The sequence below is a fragment of the Ovis aries genome, chromosome 6, assembly GCF_016772045.2.
Source record: "Ovis aries strain OAR_USU_Benz2616 breed Rambouillet chromosome 6, ARS-UI_Ramb_v3.0, whole genome shotgun sequence".
Taxonomy (NCBI): domain Eukaryota; kingdom Metazoa; phylum Chordata; class Mammalia; order Artiodactyla; family Bovidae; genus Ovis; species Ovis aries.
The window spans coordinates 87800492-87821460 of NC_056059.1; the positions used below are offsets into that span (position 1 = coordinate 87800492).

General features: G+C 40.0%; 1 non-coding gene across 1 annotated transcript; it reads left to right on the forward strand.

Annotated features, from left to right (window-relative positions):
• The first annotated feature begins 17409 nt into the window (after positions 1-17409).
• TRNAC-ACA (transfer RNA cysteine (anticodon ACA)) lies at positions 17410-17481 on the forward strand. The gene has a single exon. It is a non-coding gene; the product is annotated as a tRNA-Cys (tRNA).
• The last annotated feature ends 3488 nt before the right edge of the window (positions 17482-20969 follow it).

Below are 20969 nucleotides of genomic sequence, written 5' to 3' on the forward strand. Positions count from 1 at the left end.
TTCTAATTTTGTTGATTTGATACTTCTCTGTTCTTTTCTTGATGAGTCTGGCTAAAGGCTTGTCAATTTTGTTTATCTGCTCCAAGAAGCAGCTTTTAGTTTTCTTAATCTTTACTATTGTATCTTTCATTTCTTTTTCATTTATTTCTGCTCAGATCTTTATGATTTCTTTCATTCTGCTAAATTTTTTTTTGTTTGTTCTTTTTCCAGTTGTTTTAGGTGTAAAGCCAGGTTGTCTATTTGATGTTTTTCTTGTTCCTTGAGGTAGGATTGCATTGCTATAAACCTCCTTCCCAGAACTGCCCCTGCTGCATCCCACAGGTTTTGAGTTTTCATTGCCATTTGTTTCTAGAAATATTTTTATTTCCCTTTTAATTTCTTCTGTAACGTGTTGGTTATTTAGAAACGTATTGCTTAATGTCCTTGTGTTTGTGTTTCTTACAGTTTTCTCTTGTAATTGAACCTAGTCTCATAGCAGTGTAGTCAGAGAAGATGCTTGATACAATTTCAATTTTCTTAAATTTACTGAGGTTTGATTTGTGACTCAAATATGGTCTATCCTGGAGAATGTTCCATGTGCTCTTGAGAAGAAGGTATATTCTTCTGCAACTGGATGGAATGTCCTGAAGATATCAATGAGATCCATCTCATCTAAAGTATTATTTAAGACTTGTGTCTCCTTATTAATTTTCTGTTTTGATGATCTGTCTGTTGTTATGAATGGGATGTTAAAGTCTCCTACTGTTATTGTGTTACTGTCAATTTCTCCTTTCTTGTCTGTTAGTATTTGTCTTATGTATTGAGGCGCTTCTACGTTGGGTGCATAGATATTTACCGTTGCTATGTCTTCCTCTTGGATTGATTCCTTGATCATTATGTAGTGTTCCTTCCTTATCTCTTGTAATCTTTTTTATTTTAAGGTCTATTTTGTCTGATATGAGGATTGCTACACCAGCTTTCTTTTGCTTTGCATTAGCATCAAATATATTTTTCCATTCTCTCACTTTCAGTCTATATGTGTCTTTAGTCTGAAGTGCGTTTCCTGTTTAGTCCAGTTCAGTTCAGTCACTCAGTCATGTCCGACTCTTTGCGACCCCAAGGACTGCAGCATCAGATGCCATGATCTTCGTTTTCTGCATGTTGAGCTTTAAGCCAACTTTTTCACTCTCCTCTTTCACTTTTATCAAGAGGCTCTTTAGTTCTTCTTCACTTTCTACCATAAAGGTGGTGTCATCTGCATATCTGAAGTTATTAATATTTCTCTCGGGAATCTTGATTCCAGCTTGTGCTTCTGCTAGCCCAGCGTTTCTCATGATGTACTCTGCATATAAGTTAAATAAGCAGGGTGACAATATACAGCCTTGACCCACTCCTTTTCCTATTTGAAACCAGTCTGTTGTTTCATGTCTGGTTATAACTGTTGCGTCCTGACCTGCATACACATTTCTCAAGAGGCAGGTCAGGTGGTCTGGTATTTCTATCTCCTTCAGAATTTTCCAGTTTATTGTGATCCACACAGTCAAAGGCTTTGGCATAGTCAAGAAAGCAGAAATAGATGTTTTCTGGAACTCTCTTGCTTTTTCGATGATCCAGCAGACGTTGGCAATTTGATCTCTTGTTCTTCTTCCTTTTCTAAATTCAGCTTGAACATCTGGAAGTTCACAATTCATGTATTGCTGAAACCTAGGTTGGAGAATTTTGAGCATTACTTTACTAGCGTGTGAGATGAGTGAAATTGTGTGGTAGTTTGAGCATTCTTTGGCATTGCCTGTCTTTGGGATTGGGTTTCTTGTAGGCAGCATATATATGTGTTTTCTTCTTGTATCCATTCAGCCAGTCTGTGTCTTTTGGTTGGAGCATTTAATCCATTTACATTTAAAGTAATTATTGATATACATGTTCCTATTGCCATTTTTCTTAATTGTTTAGGGTTGATTTTGTAGATCTTTTTTTTTTTTTTTTCATTTCTTGCATTTCTTGACTATGTAAGTCCCTTTAACGTTTGTTGTAAAACTGGTTTGGTGGTACTGAATTGTCTTAACTTTTGCTTGTCTGAAAAGCTTTTGATTTCTCCACCAATTTTGAATGAGATCTTTGCCAGGTACAATAATCTCAGTTGTAGATTTTCCCCTTTCAGTACTTTAAATATATCCTGCCATTCCCTTCTAGCCTGTAGAGTTTCTGCTGAAAGATCAGCTGCTAAACGTATGGGTTCCCTTGCATGTTACTTGTTGCTTTCCCCTTGCTTTCAATATTCTTTCTTTGTGTTTAGTCTTTGTTAGTTTGATTAGTATGTGTCTTGGTTTGTTTCTCCTTGGGTATAGCCTGTATGGGACTCTTTGTGCCTCTTGGACTTGATTGACTATTTCCTTTTCCATATTGGGGAAATTTTTAACTAGAATTTCATCTAAAATTTTCTTTTACCTTTTATTTTTCTCTTCTTCTTCTGGGACCCCTATAATTTGAATGTTGGTGCATTTGAAATTCTCAGAGGTCTCTGAGACTTTCCTCAGAGGTCTCTGAGACTTTCTTTTCATTCTTTTTACTTTATTCTGCTCTTCAGAAGTTATTTCCACCATTTTATCTTCCAGCTCACTGATTTGTTCTTCTGCTTCCAATATTCTGGTATTGCTTCCTTCCAGAGTATTTTTAATTTCAGTAATTATGTCATTTGTCTCTGTACATTTATTCTTTAATTATTCTAGGTCTTTGTTAATTGATTCCTGCATTTTCTCCATTTTGTTTTCAAGGTTTTTGATCATCTTTACTATCATCATTCTGAATTCTTTTTCACGTAGGTTGCCTATTTCCTATTCACTTATTTGGACTTCCGTGTTTCTAATTTGTTTCTTCATTTGTGTAGTATTTCTCTGCCTTTTCATTATTATTTTTTTTAAACTTATTGTGTTTGAGGTCTCCTTTTCCCAGGCTTCAAGGTTGAATTCTTTCTTCCTTTTGGTTTTTGCCCTCCTCAGTTTGGTCTAGTGGTTTATGTAAGCTTTGTATACGGTGAGATTTGTGCTGAGTTTGTTGTTGTTGTTGTCTTGTTTTTTGTTTGCTTGCTTGTTTGTTTGTTTTTCCTCTGATGGGCAAGGCTGAGTGAGGTGGTAATACTGTCTGCTGACGATTTGTTTTGTATTTTTCTTTTGTTTGTAGATTAGGTTTCCTGCATAGGGTGCTAGAGGTGGTTGGGTGATGCCAGGTCTTATATTCAGGTGGTTTCCTTTGTGCGAGTTCTCACTATTTGATACTCCCTAGGGTTAGTTGCCGGGAGAAATATCAATAACCTCAGACATGCAGATGACACCACCCTTATGGCAGAAAGTGAAGAGGAACTAAAAGCTTCTTGATGAAAGTGAAAGTGGAGAGTGAAACCGTTGGCTTAAAACTCAACATTCTGAAAACGAAGATCATGGCATCTGGCCCCATCACTTCATGGCAAATAGATGGGGAAACAGTGGAAACAGTGTCAGACTTTATTTTTGGGGGCTCCAAAATCACTGCAGATGGTGACTGCAGCCATGAAATTAAAAGACGCTTACTCCTTGGAAGAAAAGTTATGACCAACCTAGATAGCATATTCGAAAGCAGAGACATTACTTTGCCAACAAAGGTCTGTCTAGTCAAGGATATGGTTTTCCATTGGTTATGTATGGATGTGAGGGTTGGACTGTGAAGAAGGCTGATCACTGAAGAATTGATGCTTTTGAACTGTGGTGTTGGAGAAGACTCTTGAGAGTCCCTTGGACTGCAAAGAGATCCAACCAGTCCATTCTGAAGGAGATCAGCCCTGGGATTTCTTTGGAAGGAATGATGCTAAAGCTGAAACTCCAGTACTTTGGCCACCTCATGCAAAGGGTTGACTCATTGGAAAAGACTCTGATGCTGGGGGGGATTGGGATCAGGAGGAGAAGGGGACGACAGAGGATGAGATGGCTGGTTGGCACCACTGACTTGATGGACGTGAGTCTGAGTGAACTCTGGGAGTTGGTGATGGACAGGGAGGCCTGGCATGCTGCAATTCATGGGGTTGCAAAGAGTCAGACACGACTGAGTGACTGAACTGAACTGAATTGAACTGAGGGTTAGTTCTCTGGTAGTCTAGGGTCTTGGAGTCAGTACTCCCACTCCAAAGGCTCAGGGCTTGATCTATGATTGTGGAGGCTTTCAGTCTTTGGTAAGTCCCAAATCTTTAATCTGGCAGGCTGGAGACCAGGGATAAGTTGCAGTCTGAGTCCAAAGGCAGTGTTTTGGTAGAATTCCTTCTTGATGAGGAAGATCAGTCTTTGTTCCATTAAGGACTTCAACAGACTGCATGAGGCTGACCTTCTGGAAGCATATCTTTCCATATGGCTCCAAAGAGTCTTATACTTTGGTCATCAAAACAGCATGCAGAAGAAAACACTGACCCTTTTTTCCCTTTGTGCTTAGTTTCAGTTGCTCATAAGGTGCTGCATGCAGAGGCCTTGTCCTCAACAAATATAAAACACCGGGATGATAGAATAACTTCGTTGTGTTATTTCCTATAGTCATTTCTTACAACAGGTAGTAAGGCTGTACCATCTAAAACTGGGAGTCACCTCCCTTGCGCCCTCTGGCTCTGGCTCCTGGGAGTGAGGCACATTCAGGCAGCTGGAGACACGCTGCTCCCCAGGCTCTGCTGCATTCCGCCTGCGTGGAAGATCCAACCAGCGAGCACTGGGCACGGGCGTGTATGAGTGTGTGTTTGTGCGAGTGTGTGTGTGTGAGAGAGAGAGCGTGTGTGCGTGTGGGGCGCGGGAGAGCACGGGATCACTGATCCGCCTTGGCGATGCCCATCTCCCCCTTATACATTTTTAAAAGTGTTCTTTTGTTTTCCCTATGTTGTTTCTGTTTATTCCACATTCATGTTTTTCTGGTTTGAGTCTCTCCAAATCGTATTAGAGACTTCTCCTAAGATCTTATGCTCCATGGCACTTTATTTATATTTAAGAACTAGGGTTTAAAAAGCTGTATGAATGTCCCAAGTATATGTATGTCTGATTATATATGTCTTCTTGTCTCATGCGCTTCAGTTTTATAAGAACTGCAAATTATCTATAGGTTCTATTTTGGGAGTATTAGGTCCCCTGGAGAGAAATCTGATTTCCTGTTGGGTGGTATTCTAATTGCTAGGTGGGGGGAAACAATGAAATTGTTAGTATTCTGTTAATACTCCAGTTTTGCCTGGTGACTGGCTTCTGCCTGCTGCAGTGTGTGATGGCCTGGATTCCAGAATCTCACTGTTGCTGGGAAAGAAAGACAAGGTTCCCGACTGCACAAGCTTAAGAATGGGATACCAAAGTCCATCTGCTCCTCATACCAATGTTCAGACAAGCCTGTTTTCAGACAATATTGCATCCTGTCTTTAGACATATGCGATGCTTTCAGTTTCCGAGCCTTTCCAGACATCTGTTTGCTGAGGCTAGTTTCTTCTCTATAGGCAGTGAAATTTCAATTCTTTCTATCTTGAGATGTAAGACTGGAAGTCTCCCATCTAGTTTTACATCTTGCAAAAATTGCTGCCATCTTATCTTGTGAGACTGTCTCTCCTAGTGTATCTGTCCTTTGATATTTATAAATTTTTGATCCCTTTCTTAGTGAATAAAGGGTGAATCACTACCCACTAGTGGTGATTTATGAGGTCAAGGGGTTGACGCTTTTGAACTGTGGTGCTGTAGAAAACTCTTGAGAGTCCCCTTGACAGCAAGGACATCAAACCAGTCATTCCTAAAGGAAATCAAGACTGAACATTCATTGGAAGGACTGATGCTGAAGCTACAATCCGTTGGCCACCTGATATGAAGAGTCAACTCATTGGAAAAGACCCTTTTGCTGGGAAGATTGAAGGCAAAAGGAGAAGGGGGTGGCAGAGGATGAGATGGTTAGATGGCATCACCAAATCAATAGACATGAATTTGAGCAAACTCCTGGAGATAATGGAGGACAGAGGAGCCTGGTATACCATAGTCCGCAGGGTTGCAAAGAGTCAGACATGACTTAGGGACTGAACAACAACACCATGAGGTCTATGCATTCTACATCTCATGTAACTGGAAAACATTGTCCAGAGGTACCACAGCAGCTAGAGCTGCCTAATAAGAGGATAACTTCATTAAGCAGCAACCTATTATAGGGTAATTTTATAAAATATTTAAGTGAGACTATAATCAGAATTAAGTCTCATAATGTGGGCTGCTAATAATGAAGCCCAACTTGTTTTTCTTTTTTTTTTTTTTTTTAACTTTCCCTTCAGTAGTCCAAAGCAATACAGCCTTATGGAGTTTTGTCTTAACACATTATTGACTTGGGGATTTTTACAGAAACTGATGCCTGTGGCTGGTGATTTGTTATATAAGTGAACATTGAAATGTCTCTGGTCAATAACATTCAAGTAACAAAAGGCATATAAATACATCTTTGGTTAATAAATTGTTGAATACAGAAGAGACATGCAATTCTAAACTTCTGAATCTGTAATACAGCTAAATAAAAATCATTGGTGGACAAAGCATGAAAATTACTTGACAAATGCCAGATATATTCTACATTTTATTAACTCATATCTTACAGGTGGGTACAATCATTACCCCTGTTTTACAGATAAGGAGTCTGTAGTAGTCACCTAGCACCTGGCGTGTGCATGCTCAGTGGTGTCCAAATCTTTGTAACCTCATGGATTGTAGCTTGCCAGGCTCCTGTCCATGGGCTTCTCCAAGCAAGAATACTGGAGTCGGTTGCCACTTCCTTTTCCAGAGGACATTCCCAACCCAGGGATTGAAACTGCATCTGTTAAGATCTCTGCATTGCATAGTAAAATGCTTTACCACCAGCACCACCTGGATTGCATGAGGAGTCAACTAGGGCTGCCATAACAAAATACAAAATAACACAGACTGAATATTAAACAACAGAAATTTACTTTTTCACAGTTCTGGGGGTTCAAAGTAACAAAGTAACATTCTTTGGCTGATTTTCAGTTGGCCTTCTCACTGTCCTCACATGGCCTTTTCTCCCCTCATATGTAGGGAGGGAAATCTGTCTCTTCTTCTTTTATAAAGATACCAGTCGTATGGGGTTAGGATTCTGTCTTTGAGTTCCACTAATCTCAATTGCCTCCCTAAAGGCCCAGTTTCCACATACAGACCCTATGGGGTTGGGATTTCAATATGTAAATTTTAGGGGGAAACAATTTAGTCCATGTAGTTGAAGCAAAGAGGGCAATCCCACAGAGGTAGAGGGCCATTGGTTCAGAGTTCAAATATTAGGCTGTTCCTTTCCGTTCAGTCGCTCAGTCATGTCCGACTCTTTGCGACTCCATGAATCGCGGCACACCAGGCCTCCCTGTCCATCACCAACTCCCGGAGTTCACCTAGACTCACGTCCATCGAGTCAGTGATACCATCCAGCCATCTCACCCTCGGTCGTCCCCTTCTTCTCCTGCCCTCAATCCCTCCCAGCATCAAAGTCTTTTCCAATGAGTCAACTCTTCACATGAGGTGGCCAAAGTACTGGAGTTTCAGCTTTAGCATCATTCCTTCCAAAGAAATCCCAGGGCTGATCTCCTTCAGAATGGACTGGTTGGATCTCCTTGCAGTCCAAGGGACTCTCAAGAGTCTTCTCCAACACCACAGTTCAAAAGCATCAATTCTTCGGTGCTCAGCCTTCCTCACAGTCCAACTCTTACGTCCATACATGACTACTGGAAAAACCATAGCCTTGACTAGATGGACCTTAGTCGGCAAAGTAATGTCTCTGCTTTCGAATATGCTATCTAGGTTGGTCATAACTTTTCTTCCAAGGAGTAAGAGTCTTTTAATTTCATGGCTGCAGTCACTATCTGCAGTGATTTTGAAGGTGAAGGTGAAGTCACTCAGTCGTGTCTGACTCTTTGCGACACCATGGACTATAACCTACTAGGCTTCTCTGTCTATGGGATTCTCCAAGCAAGAATACTGGAGTGGATTGCCATTTCCTTCTCCAAGGGATCTTCCCGACCCAGGGTTCGAACCCGGGTCTCCCGCATTGGAGGCAGATGCTTTAACCTCTGAGCCACCAGGGAAGCAGTGATTTTGGAGCCCCCCAAAATAAAGTCTAACACTGTTCCCACTGTTTCTCCATCTATTTCCCATGGAGTGATGGGACTGGATGCCATGATCTTCGTTTTCTGAATGTTGAGCTTTAAGCCAACTTTTTCACTCTCTTTTACTTGCATCAAGAGGCTTTTTAGTTCCTCTTCACTTTCTACCATAAGGGTGGTGTCATTTGCATATCTGAGGTTATTGATATTTCTCCCGGCAATCTTGATTCCAGCTTGTGTTTCTTCCAGTCCAGTGTTTCTCATGATGTACTCTGCATATAAGTTAAATAAGCAGGGTGACATTATACAGCCTTGATGTACTCATTTTCCTATTTGGAACCAGTCTGTTGTTCCATGTCCAGTTCTAACTGTTGCATCCTGACCTGCATACAGATTTCTCAAGAGGCAGGTTAGGTGGTCTGGTATTCCCATCACTTGAAGAATTTTCCACAGTTTATTGTGATCCACACAGTCAAAGGCTTTGGCATAGTCAATAAAGCAGAAATAGATATTTTTCTGGAACTCTCTTGCTTTTTCCATGATCCAGCAGTTGTTGGCAATTTGATCTCTGGTTCCTCTGCCTTTTTTAAAACCAGCTTGGACATCAGGAAGTTCACGGTTCATGTATTGCTAAAGTCCAGCTTGGAGAATTTTGAGCATTACTTTACTAGCATGTGAGATGAGTGGCCTTCATAAAGACTTGATTGGTCAATTATTTTTTCAGTCCCCTTTTTTGAAGTGTCTTGTTGAGGGATGATTGACTTACTACCAATGGTGTTTTCCTATCTCAGTGTGCAGGCTATGGAGGAAGTTTCTTACTAACCAGCCCTGCAATTTCCTCCTTTGCTTTGTAAAAGTAGAGCACATCTAAGGTCTTTTATCATAATAATGTGAAAATGTTGAGTTTTGGCAACAAGCGGTATTAAGCAGAAGGGCTCAGGCATAAAAAAAATATTTTGTGTGTTTTATATATCTGTTGGGAAATTGAGTACCTGACTGGATTAATTACATAATACTGTTTAATATTTTAGGAGAATAGGAGAATATTTTTACTTCCCTTCTAGTATTATGAATTGCTTAAAGGACTGCTTATGCTGGAAAGAGGAATGTTCAAATTGAATCTTTTAAAATAAAATTACCATTTTTTGGAATAGGTTATATGTCCATGGTGGAAAAAAACCCCCAAATGATATGAAAAGATATAGACTGAAAAACAAAATTACATCTGATCCCCATTCCCCAATTAGTATGTTTTCTTCTCCAGAAGCAATCGGGGTTATAGTTTCTTATTAATTGCTCTAATTTTTAATTGGATAATTTGTCAAGCTGTTATGTCATGGTCCTAACTTAAAAAATATGAATTTAGTCAAATGGAATGCAAAACAAAGAACATGATCACTCTGTCTCTATTAGGAAGTGCTTGGTATAAGAAATAATGATCATGAAACTAAAAGTGAATAAACCCTTAGAGCTAGGGGATGTGTAATCAATACATGATTGATTATAGCTGTTAGTCATGCTTTCTTGATAAGATTATCTTCTGAGCTATATATTTTCCTAGTTAATGTGTTAGAATATATACCTTTTAATATATAAAAAGACAAGAGCTTAAGTCTTGTTACTTTCACAAGGAATTATTTAAATGTTTTTAATAATAAAAGGGTGACTTTATTTCCTTGATTCTTAGAGAATGGAATAGAGAAACATCACTAAGCCATTTCTGTTCATATGATTCTGTTTTGTTCAGCAATCTTTGGAAAATAAAGGAAACTTCAATCAAAACATTTATGCAAGTAAGCAACTGGAAAGTCTTAAAAAAAGTGTGTTTGTCAGGTAAAGGCTTCACAGTGTGGCTCAACAAGGTCTCCAAAGATTTGTCAGTCCTTCAAAAGCCTCTACAGTGTTGTGACTGTGATTTAAGGGGGAATCATTGCTGGGTATTAAACAATGCTTATAACAGGTTCATATAGGATATTGCTGTTTCCTATTTAGTGTTGAGTGAGCTGCTGCTGCTGCTGCTAAGTTGCTTCAGTCATGTCTGACTCTGTGCAACCCCATAGACTGCAGCCCACCAAGCTCCCCCGTCCCTGGGATTCTCCAGGCAAGAACACTGGAGTGGGTTGCCATTTCCTTCTCCATTGCATGAAAGTGAAAAGTGAAAGTGAAGTCGCTCAGTCATGTCTGACTCTTTGCAACCCCATGGACTGCAGCCCACAAGGCTCCTCCATCCATGGGATTTTCTGGGCAAGAATACTGGAGTGGGGTGCCATCGCTTTCTCCGGTTGAGTGAGGTAGATTGAGTCTAATATAGAAATACTTTGGATAGATGTGTGGGCTCAATGCTACTAAGATTCTCTGCTTTTGCCCCATTTATTAGAAATGATCTGGGTCCAGAATTTAGAAACTATTGTCAAAATGTTTGTAAGAAAAAAATGAATTTTAACACTATTTCCTACTGTTCATGTGATATTAAATGAGATACTGGATATAAAGTGTTTAACACAGAATATGAATCATATTAAACCCTCAGCAACTATGACTAACATCGTCATCTGTACAGTTCTTTCACTTTCATGGTAGGCCCTGGAGCCCTATCCTTTAAACTCTTCTTTTTTGGTCATGTACACCTTCTCTGCTTAATGAAGTCCAAGTTTATATCTGTAACTTTCTCTCAGGTCAAAACATTTTCAATTTTTCTTGACTTGACTTTATTAAATGCCACTTTAATCCATCAGCAAATATTGTTGGTTCTACCTTCAAGATACATCCAGAATCTAAACCGATTCTCCTCCCTTCATGGCTGTCACCATGGACAAGCCAGCATTATATTGACTAGATTGTTGGCACGGAGCCACGGACTTCTACTCCTCATGTCTCCCTGTAGATGATTCTCTGCCCCTCTGCTTCAAACCTTCTGATAGCTTTCCATCTCCGAGTCCTTCTTGTGGTTTTACCAGCCCACCAGCATTCCTGAGAGCTCCTTCTACTCTGATTCTTCATTCTATTCCAACCACACCAGTCTCCTCACTGTTATCAAGCCCAGAAAGCACGTTTTCACTCCAGAGTTTCTGTACTTCCTCTTATTTTATTTTACTAAAGTATAGTTGGTTTATAATGTGCCAATTTCTGCGGTAGAGCAAAGTGACTCAGTCATATGTGTGTATACCTTCTTTTCTATATTCTTTTCCATTATGGTTTGTCACAGGATATTCAATATAGCTCCCTGTGCTAAACATTAGGACCTTCTTGTTTATCCATTGTGAGTGTAATTGTTTGCATCTACCAACCTCAAACTCCCGGTCCATTTATCTCCTTCGCTCTACACTGGCAACCACAAGTCTGTTGTCTATGTCTGTGTGTCTGTTTCTGTTTTGTAGATAGTTTTATTTGTGCTGTGTTTTAGATTCCACATGTAAATGATATCACTGATTCAATGGACATGAATTTGGGCAAACTCTGGGAGATTGTGAGGGACAGGGAGGCCTGGCGTGCTGCAGTCCATAGGATCACAAAGAGTCGGACATGACTTAGTGACTGAACAACACCACCATAAGTGATATCGTATGGTATGCCTTTCTGACCTACTTCGCTTAGTATAATAATCTCTAGTTGCATCCATGTTGCTGCAAATGGCATTATTATGGTTGTGTAGTATTTCATTCTTTTTATGGTTGAATAGTATTCCATTCAGAGAAGGCAGTCGCAACCCACTCCAGTACTCTTGCCTGGAAAGTCCCATGGACGGAGGAGCCTGGTGGGCTGCATTCCATGGGGTCGTGAAGAATCGGGCACGGCTGAGCGACTTCCCTTTCACTTTTCACTTTCGTGCATTGGAGAAGGAAATGGCAACCCACTCCAGTGTTCTTGCCTGGAGAATCCCAGGGACTGTGGAACCTGGTGGGCTGCCATCTGTGGGGTCTCACAGAGTCGGACATGACTGAAGCGACTTAGCGGCAGTATTCCATTATAAATATGTAGCACATCTTCTTTATCTGCTCATCTGTGAGGAACATTTAAGTTCTTTCCATGTTTTCGCTATTGTGAACAGTGCTGCTATGAACATAGGGGTGCACGCATCTTTGTGAGTTACAGTTTTGTCTGGGTATATTCCCAGGAGTGGGCTTGTGGATCATATAGTAATTCTGCTTTTAGTTTTCTGATGAAACTCCATACTCTTCCATAGTTGCTGTATCAACTTACATTCCCACCAACAGTGTAGGAAGGTTCTCTTTTCTCCACATTCTCTCCAGCATTTATTATTTGTGTACTTACTTTTCTTTTTGCATGGGATGCTACATTTTGGGTTTACTTTCCAATTTCTTATAGTTTTCTCCTAAACTGTCACCATAACAGAGTGTCTTCCATGTCCCCCTACCTAAACTATCTGTCCTTTATACATTACCATCTATGATCTTGCTTTTTATCTGTTTTCTTAATGCCACTATGTCATAATTTATATATTCATGTGTGTGTGTGTGTGTGTGTGTGTGTGTGTGTTTAAGCCCCTCTTTTGGGTGGAGGCGGGTGGGGAGGCAAGAATACTGGAGTGGATTGCCATTCTTTTCTCCAGTAGATCTTCCTGACCCAGGGATTGAGCCCAGGTGTTGTTGTTGTTGTTTTTTTTTTTTTTTTAATAATCTATTTTCTCTACTAAAAACAAGCTGTGTGAAAGAAAGGACTTTTTGTTTATTGAGGTTTAGCAAATACTTAGAAATGGGCCCTCTACATAATATATGCTCACAAAATGAGTGCATATGAATATTTGGGGCCCAAGTGCATCTCTGGCCTTTGACCTGTAGAGAGAGCTCAATAGGCTGTGTTAGGTGAGTCAAGTCTATCCATTCCCACACACAATTATTTGATTATAACTAGAATTTAGCATTCTATCCGAAGATACTAGTGTGAAAAACATGGAAACTGAAGAGATGTGATCAGAACTCTGAGCACTGCCCCACCTACAAAAGGGAGGTGGAAAGGGTAATAAGTTCTTTCATATCACAGAAAGAATAAAGCCAAAGAAAAATGATTTCCTGGAATTGCATCTCAATCTATGTTCAGGATCCTTTGTTGTCAGTTGTTTTTAACTGTTTCTTGGGAATCCTAAGACAACATCTGCTTTAAAAGCTCTTTTAAATTTTATATAGGACAGGGTTGCACAGAAATGGCTCAACTATTTTATGAGCTGCTTACAGTAAGAACATCTTATTTTTATTTCCCCTAATCACATACATCAGAAAATGCATGTAAGAGTATTGCTATGGTTGGAATGTTTGTGTTCCCCACCCCTAAAATTCATGTTGAAATCCTAACTCCATTGTGATGGTATTAGGGAAGGGTCTTTTGGGAGGTGTTCAGGTCATCAGGATGGGGCCCTCATGAATAGGATTAATAACTTGTAAAAGAGACCCCATGGAGATCCCTAGCCCTTTGTACCAGGTGAGGATAAAATCTGAAACCCAAGAGTGTCCTCTCTTGACCATGCTGGCAATCAGATTTCATATGTCCAGCCTTCAAACTCTGAGCGATGACTGTGTTTATAATTGGAAAGTCCCTTAGTCTGTGGTGTTTTGTTACAGAAGCCAGAACAGACTAACACAAATGTCTAAGGTTCTGATGTATTTCACAGAAACACCTGAAACCACATAAAAGTGACATAGTAGTATGGACTTACAGTTCATAATCTTTTCTAAGAAACCATTAATTTCAAGCTATTTTTTGTCTTATTTCATCCTGCTCTCAGTTATTTTTACTATTGATATTGCTACATGGTCTTTCCATTTTTTTCTTTGCTCTTCAGAGTTTGAAGGCATTCTCTTTCAAGAAGAACCTTGAAGTTTCCCTGAAGTGAAAGTAAAAATGTAAGTCATATCCAACTCTTTACAACCCGATGGACTGTAGCCTGCCAGGCTCCTCTGTCCATGGAATTCTCCAGGCAATTGTACTGAAGTGGGTTGCCATTCCCTTCTCCAGGGGTTCTTCCCCAACCAGGGATTGAACCCAGGTCACCTGCATGACAGGCAGATTTTTTTTTTTTTTACCATCTGAGCCACCAGGAAGTTACCCTGCTGCTGCTGCTGCTGCTGCTGCTGCTAAGTCGCTTCAGTCGTGTCCAACTCTGTGCGACCCCATAGATGGCAGCCCATACCCTCCTTCAGCCTAAACACTACTTCAGAAGGTGTTTGGGACCCTCCCACTCCAGGGTGGTCTAATTTCAATGTTCCCTAGCACCTGTGAGCAGGCCTATGTATTCAAGTTCCCTTTACTTACAACACAGTACTGAATGCAGTTTTTCATACACTACCTACTTACTCGTGAGATATTTTCCCCAGCTTTTACAGTGTCTACATTCCAGCTACTTTTTAATAGCTTCTAAATAGTTCTAAGTGGTAGATGTCCTTTGTTTTGAATTGCTCTTTTTGAAAAGTGATTTATTTAGTTTTGGCTGTGCTGGGTCTTTGTTGCTGTATGGCTTTTCTCTAGTTGTGGAGAGTGCGGGCTAGTCTAGTTGTGGTGTGTGAGCTTCCTCATTGCTGTGACTCTCTAGTTGTGGAGCTCAGGCTCTAGGGTGCGAGGTCTGCAGTAGTTGGAACTTGCTGGCTCTACAGTGCGGGCTCAATGTGGTGTGGATCTTCCCAGACCAGAGATTGAAGCCATGTCTGCATTGACAGGCAGATTCTTTACTCCTGAGCCACCAGGGAAGTCCCTGAATTGCCCTTTTATTAGAAGGTGTTACCAGTCATTTTTACCTACTGAGCCCTAGAGCCAGGGCTTTCCTGGTGGTTCAGATGGTAAAGAATCTGCCTCCAACACAGTAGGCCCATGCTTGTTCCCTGGGTAGGGAAGATACCCTGGAGAAGGAAATGGCAACCCACTCCAGTATTCTTGTCTGAGAAATCTCATGGACAGAGGAGCCTGATAGGTTACAGTCCGTGGAGTCCAAAGAATCAGACATGCCGGAGCAGCTAACAGCCAGCCCTAGAACCAGTAGTGACTGGCCGACCATTTTATCATCATTCAGAATATCATGAGTTTCTGGATCTTTATTTCTGTGGTACTCAAAACACTCTACTCCTGCCCTCAACACTCCTCATCTCCCCGACCCCAAATCTCCCAACCAGTTTACAAAATAGCTTCATGCCAAATACAGTGATAGAGTTTATTCTTGATGCCAAGGCCAGAATGGTTACCTTCTATCTTAGTCTGTTCAGACTGCTGTAGTAAAAACACGATATGCTGGATTGCTTACACAACAAATATTTATTTCTCAGTTCTGAAGCCTGGGGAGTTGAAGATTAAGATCCCAGCAGATTTGGTTTCTTGTGTGTGTCCATTTCCTGGTGTGTAGAAGGCTATCATCTCTATATCTTTACATGGTGGAAGGGACCTCTACCCTCATGAACTTGTCACCTTCCAGAAGCCCCACCTCCTAATACCATCACACTAGGGGTTAGGATTTCAATGTAAGACTTTTTAGGTAACAGAAATATTCACCCCATAATACTAATTTCTAAAATCCCTGACCAGTACTATCAATATAATGAGAGACAGAATAGAATAGTGATTCAGGGTGCATGTCCCCAGAACCAGACTACCCAGTTCAAATACTGGCCACTGTCTAGTTCTTTGACCTTGGTTTAGTTACTCAGCACTTCTATGTGTTGGTTTCTTCATTTTAAAATTATAAGATCTACTGCAAACAGTTTTTAAGGATTAAATGAGTTAATACATACAGAACACATTGAGAAACATTTGAACACTCAATAACTTACAGTTATTTGTATTGCTTGTTATATTTTGTATTTCTGATACAGTTCAGTTTTTCCATTTATACTGTAAATAGCTATCTAACAAATTATTCAGCCCACTACATACTGGTCATCTTTGCTGTAAATACAGAAACATTTTAATTTTTAATTGACACCCTAATCAAAGGTAAAAAGTTAAAAAAAGTCCATTCTCCCATTAATTCAAGTTGTTTGTTATGTTCTAATAAGTAATGCTTAAAATTGATTATATTTAAATAAATTTTTTGAAATAGTCTAGAATTTTAAAAAATTATGTTAACAATTCTTTTGTACTCAGCAATTTGATAATTGGCATCTGATTACAATTTGCTTTTTTGATGCTACTCAAGACTTCTTAACCAACCAGCATGTAACAGTTTTCAGGGTTAAACCAGACTTTGCTAGGTAATAAAAAAATATAATATTCTACATAATGGTTGCAGAATTCAACACTTGCATAATTAAGGAATTTCCCTGGCAATCCAGTGGTTAAGAGCCTGTACTTCCATTTTCATAGGGGGCACAGGTTTCATCCTTGGTAGGGAAACTGAGATTCCTTATACCATGTGGCATGGCAAAAAAAAAAAATTTCATAATTGAAATTGCATAAGATTTAAGATTAATCATAAGGAAGAATAATCAGTATTTGTGTTTTTCAGTTAAGTTGGCACTGCCATATGTTGCACATAAACACAGCTGGGAATTAAAATTCATAATATCATTTGAGGGAATTTGCATTATCTCAAATATTGTGTATAAAACAAAATTGTATTAATATTTTCATAGCTTGTTGTTATTGCTTAGTCACTAATTGTGTCCAACTCTTGTGACTCCATGGAATGTAGCCCACTAGACTCCTCTGTCCCTAGGATTTTCCAGGCAGAAATACTGGACTGGATTGCCATTTTCTTCTTCATGGGATCTTCCTAACCCAGGGATTGAACCCACATCTCCTGAATTGCAGGTAGATTCTTTTTATTGCTGAACCACCAGGGAAGTCACCTATATCAAATTTTTAAAATTAAATAAATATAAAATGCAATTTTGTTTTAAATTTTATTGTCACCTAAGTTATTTTTCTTCTGTTCTTTTGCTAACCCTTAAAAACTACCAAAACAATTTCTAGTTGTTCTTATTTACCTGTGCAATGATTCTAAGAAGGAGAATATTTGACTGGAACCTACATATTCCTTTATATTGAAGTTCTTTTGGTAGGTGTATCAGAAATTCAACTTGAAATTGGTAAAAAGGAAAATTTATTGCATGTGTATGAGAGTATCTCACTAACAGAAATCACTGAAGCTGGTGGGTTCCAAGGACAACTAGAAATGAGCACTTGAACATACTCTAAGACCCTCTGTCTCTTTGGCATTGATTCATAAAAAATATTCTGTGTGCACTTTGTTCTTTTGCATTCTAGATTTTTTCTTTTAGTAGGATAGTAGGAAATAGAATCACACATAGCTACCAAGTCTTCTATTTCATGAACATAAAAATTTGATTGGCATTGACTCTTATCATTGGGCTTCCCTGGTAGCTCAGACAGTAAAGCATCTGCCTACAATGCAGAAGACCCAGGTTCGATCCCTGGGTTGGGAAGATCCCCTGGAGAAGGAAATGGCAACCCACTCCAGTATTCTTGCCTGGAAAATCCCATGGACTGAGGATCCTGGTAGGCTACAGTCCATGGAATAGTTGTAATTGGATTGGCTTTCATCAGATCCTTACCTTTGTATCACTTTGCTTGGTCAAGAGAGGAGAATCTTATAAATATACCATGCCCCTGGATTATAGAGAGAAAAGAGAAGTGGCTGTTTTTTAGGGTCTTCTGTGTGTCAGTTATATAAAAATTATTTTCTTGATCCTCAAGACAATCTTTTGGATATGTCACAAGATATTGAGATATATTGTAGTTGGTTAGCCCAAAGAATGATGACTTTACCATATTTTGATGACACTGATGGCCCCAGATATAGGCTGTCTTGTGCCCATGTCTGTTGCCCTGTAATTTTGTAGTTCCCACCTTCTCTGACTCTGGAACGGTCTTGTAACTCACATTGTCCAATGGAATATGGTAGAAGTGGCATATGTTCATTTTGAGCCTTTGTGTACTTCTGTTTGCTCTCTCTGATGGGCTTGCTTGCTGGTTGTACCTCAACTTTGCCATAACAGCAGCCTTATCTAGCTTGCTTGAGTGCTGTGAGGGACAAAAGGAGTCCAGTTTAAGGCTTGGACCCAACTGTGCCCCAATTGTCTCAATTGCAATTTAAGTTGTGATTAATCTGGGGCTCAGGGAACATCCCTGTTACCACTGGTCATGGGTCTTAACCAGGAACTAAGTCTCCATTCTGTATGGTGTTCAAGGAAAGAGTGACACTCTGTGTATCATTCAGGCTCTTTGGTTGGTCCCTCATATGGAGGAGAGTGGTTACTCTGTGTCACACTGAGGTCCACACACCTAAGCAGATGGCTCACTAGGACCCTACAGAATACTTCTCCTGCTGCTACTGCCTGTGCCCCTGTTGCCAAAAAAGATTTTAATCTTCAAAGTTACAGGGGAAAATGCCCAAATACTCATGATACACCCATGACTCAGCCAAGAGGTTAATTTTAACCTGATTTAAGACTGAGATCTTTGAAACTACCAGAGCCACTGTTGCCATGGGAGACACCTGATAAGGATGATACTGATTTGAGGTTCTCTGTAAAAATAAACTTATAAATATGAGCAGGGTGGAGAGTACCTCCTTCCTCACCTCAGGTCTAACCAGTAACTACCAAATAAGTGAAGTGAAGTTGTTCAGTCGTGTCCAACTCTTTGTGACCCCATGGACTGTAGCCTACCAGGCTCCTCCATCCATGGAATTTTCCAAGCAAGAGTACTGGAGTGGGTTGCTATTCCCTCCTCCAGGGGATCTTCCCAACCCAGGTATTGAACCTGAGTCTCCTGCATTGCAGGCAGATACTTTACTGTCTGAGCCACCAGGGAAGCCTACTACCAAATAAACAAACAAGCAATAAAACAAAACCCAAACAATTAAACCCAACCTGATATTGAGAGAGAAAACAAAAACTGAAACAGGGGTTTAAAACTTGACCCAGTTGGAAAGCAAAAATTTGCTAAATGAATTTGTACGACAAAAATATAATGGGTGCAAAATGTTCTTTACACCTGTAGCCCATTTATTCTGCATGAACTTTATTATCTGCTTAAATATATGTTAGCAATCCTTCATTGATACTGGTACCCAAATTATGATTATAACTTGGGATCCCACTGAACTTAAGCTATTCTGTATGGTTTATAGGCAGATTCTTTACCATCTCAGCCACCAGGGAAGCCCCTTTGGGGTAGTTAACAAACATAAAATAGTTAAGGTGAACTAAACCTATTCATGGGGTCGCAAAGAGTCGGACATGACTGAGTGACTGAACTGAACTGAACTGAAACCTATATATTTTCCATCAGAATTATTTCTTTGCCCGATTGACCCTGGTAGTTCAGCTGGTAAAGAATCTGCCTGCAGTGCAGGAGACCCTAGTTTGACCCTAGTTTGATTCTTGGGTTGGGAAGAAGGGAAGGGATAGGCTACCCACTCCAGTATTCTTGGGCTTCCCTTCTATCTCAGCTGGTAAAGAATCCTGCTGTAATGCAGGAGACCTGGGTGCAATCCCTAGGTTGGGAAGATTCCCTGGAAGAGGGCATGGCAACTCAATCCAGTATTCTTGCCTGGAGAATCTCCATGGACAGAGGAGCCTGGCAGGCTACAGTCAACGGAGTCTCACAGAGATGGACATGACTGAGTGATTAACATGCTGCAAACCTATCTGTCCTCCATCAGAACTCTTGCTTGACCTGATTTACCCACATTCATAGCATCTGTTGCCCTAAAATATGCCATAGTAGACACTGAGTCTCTGAACCAATAGAGTAAATATCACTTTAGATATTTGTGCCTAAAACTGGCTCAACAAACAGGACTCCATGGATATTCCTTAACAGTTAATAGAGCTGAATAGAAATTAAAACAAAACTTCAGAGATTAAAGTCCATTAGAACTTATAGAGAGAAGAAATGACTATTCTCAGTGCTGTATATAACAGCCCAATTTGGCCTGCTAGTAACCTAAAATCCAGTGAATGGTACCTCACAGTGTATTACCACAATCTTTATGATGTGGTCCCACCTATTAAGGACCCCATATCTAATGTTACTGAAATTACTGATTCTGCACAACCTGCAACCAGTAAACACCCTGCAGTCATATGTTTTAACTAATATGATTCACTGTCTATTTCAACAGCCTCTCACTTGCAGTTAAGTTTGACCTTAGAAGGAAGATAATACATCTTTACCTGGCTATTCATGGTGTATCTCAATAGCCAAAACATCATACACAATATTTGCAGCATTTTAACCTGTCCAATTTTCTCTAGGAGCACAGTTATAGCATAACACAGTTAAATATCCTCTTCTAAGAACACCCATTTGACACACTCATTAAGATATAAATATTCACAAAGGAGCTGACAAAAAGGATTGGACCATTGCCACACAGTACGAGATCATTGTTACCTTAGTTAAATTTCTTGGCATTATTCGATTAGTCAAGGGTGTCTTCATTCCTAAGGCTGTCAAAAACAAACAAACAAACAAAACAACTATTGACTTCAGTACCAACAATGTTAGAATAATCTCAACATCTTTTAGTTCTTTTGGATTCTGGAGGCAACCTGGTTCTCATTTATAAATTGTGCTCAAACCCTTTGTTTTTTTCTTGCAAACTGGTCAATCCTGAGTGGGGTCCCTACAACAGAAGCCTCAAGTGTCTGACTAAATTGCAATCCGACAACAGTACCTTCCAGAGACTCCTGCATTGTAGAGGTTTTAGCAACACTCTATGCCTCCTGGAGTTTCTGGAACACCTGCGACAGCCAAAAGCTGTCCCCAAGCTTGCAGGGCAAGAAACTATCCTTCTTGGCTTGGATGCTGTAAGCCAGTAGAGTTGAAGTTGCTATTGGCATACTGAGCTTTTCTGGGAACAACTCTCACAGTTTCTGAGTCCATGACCTGCTCACTGTACCAG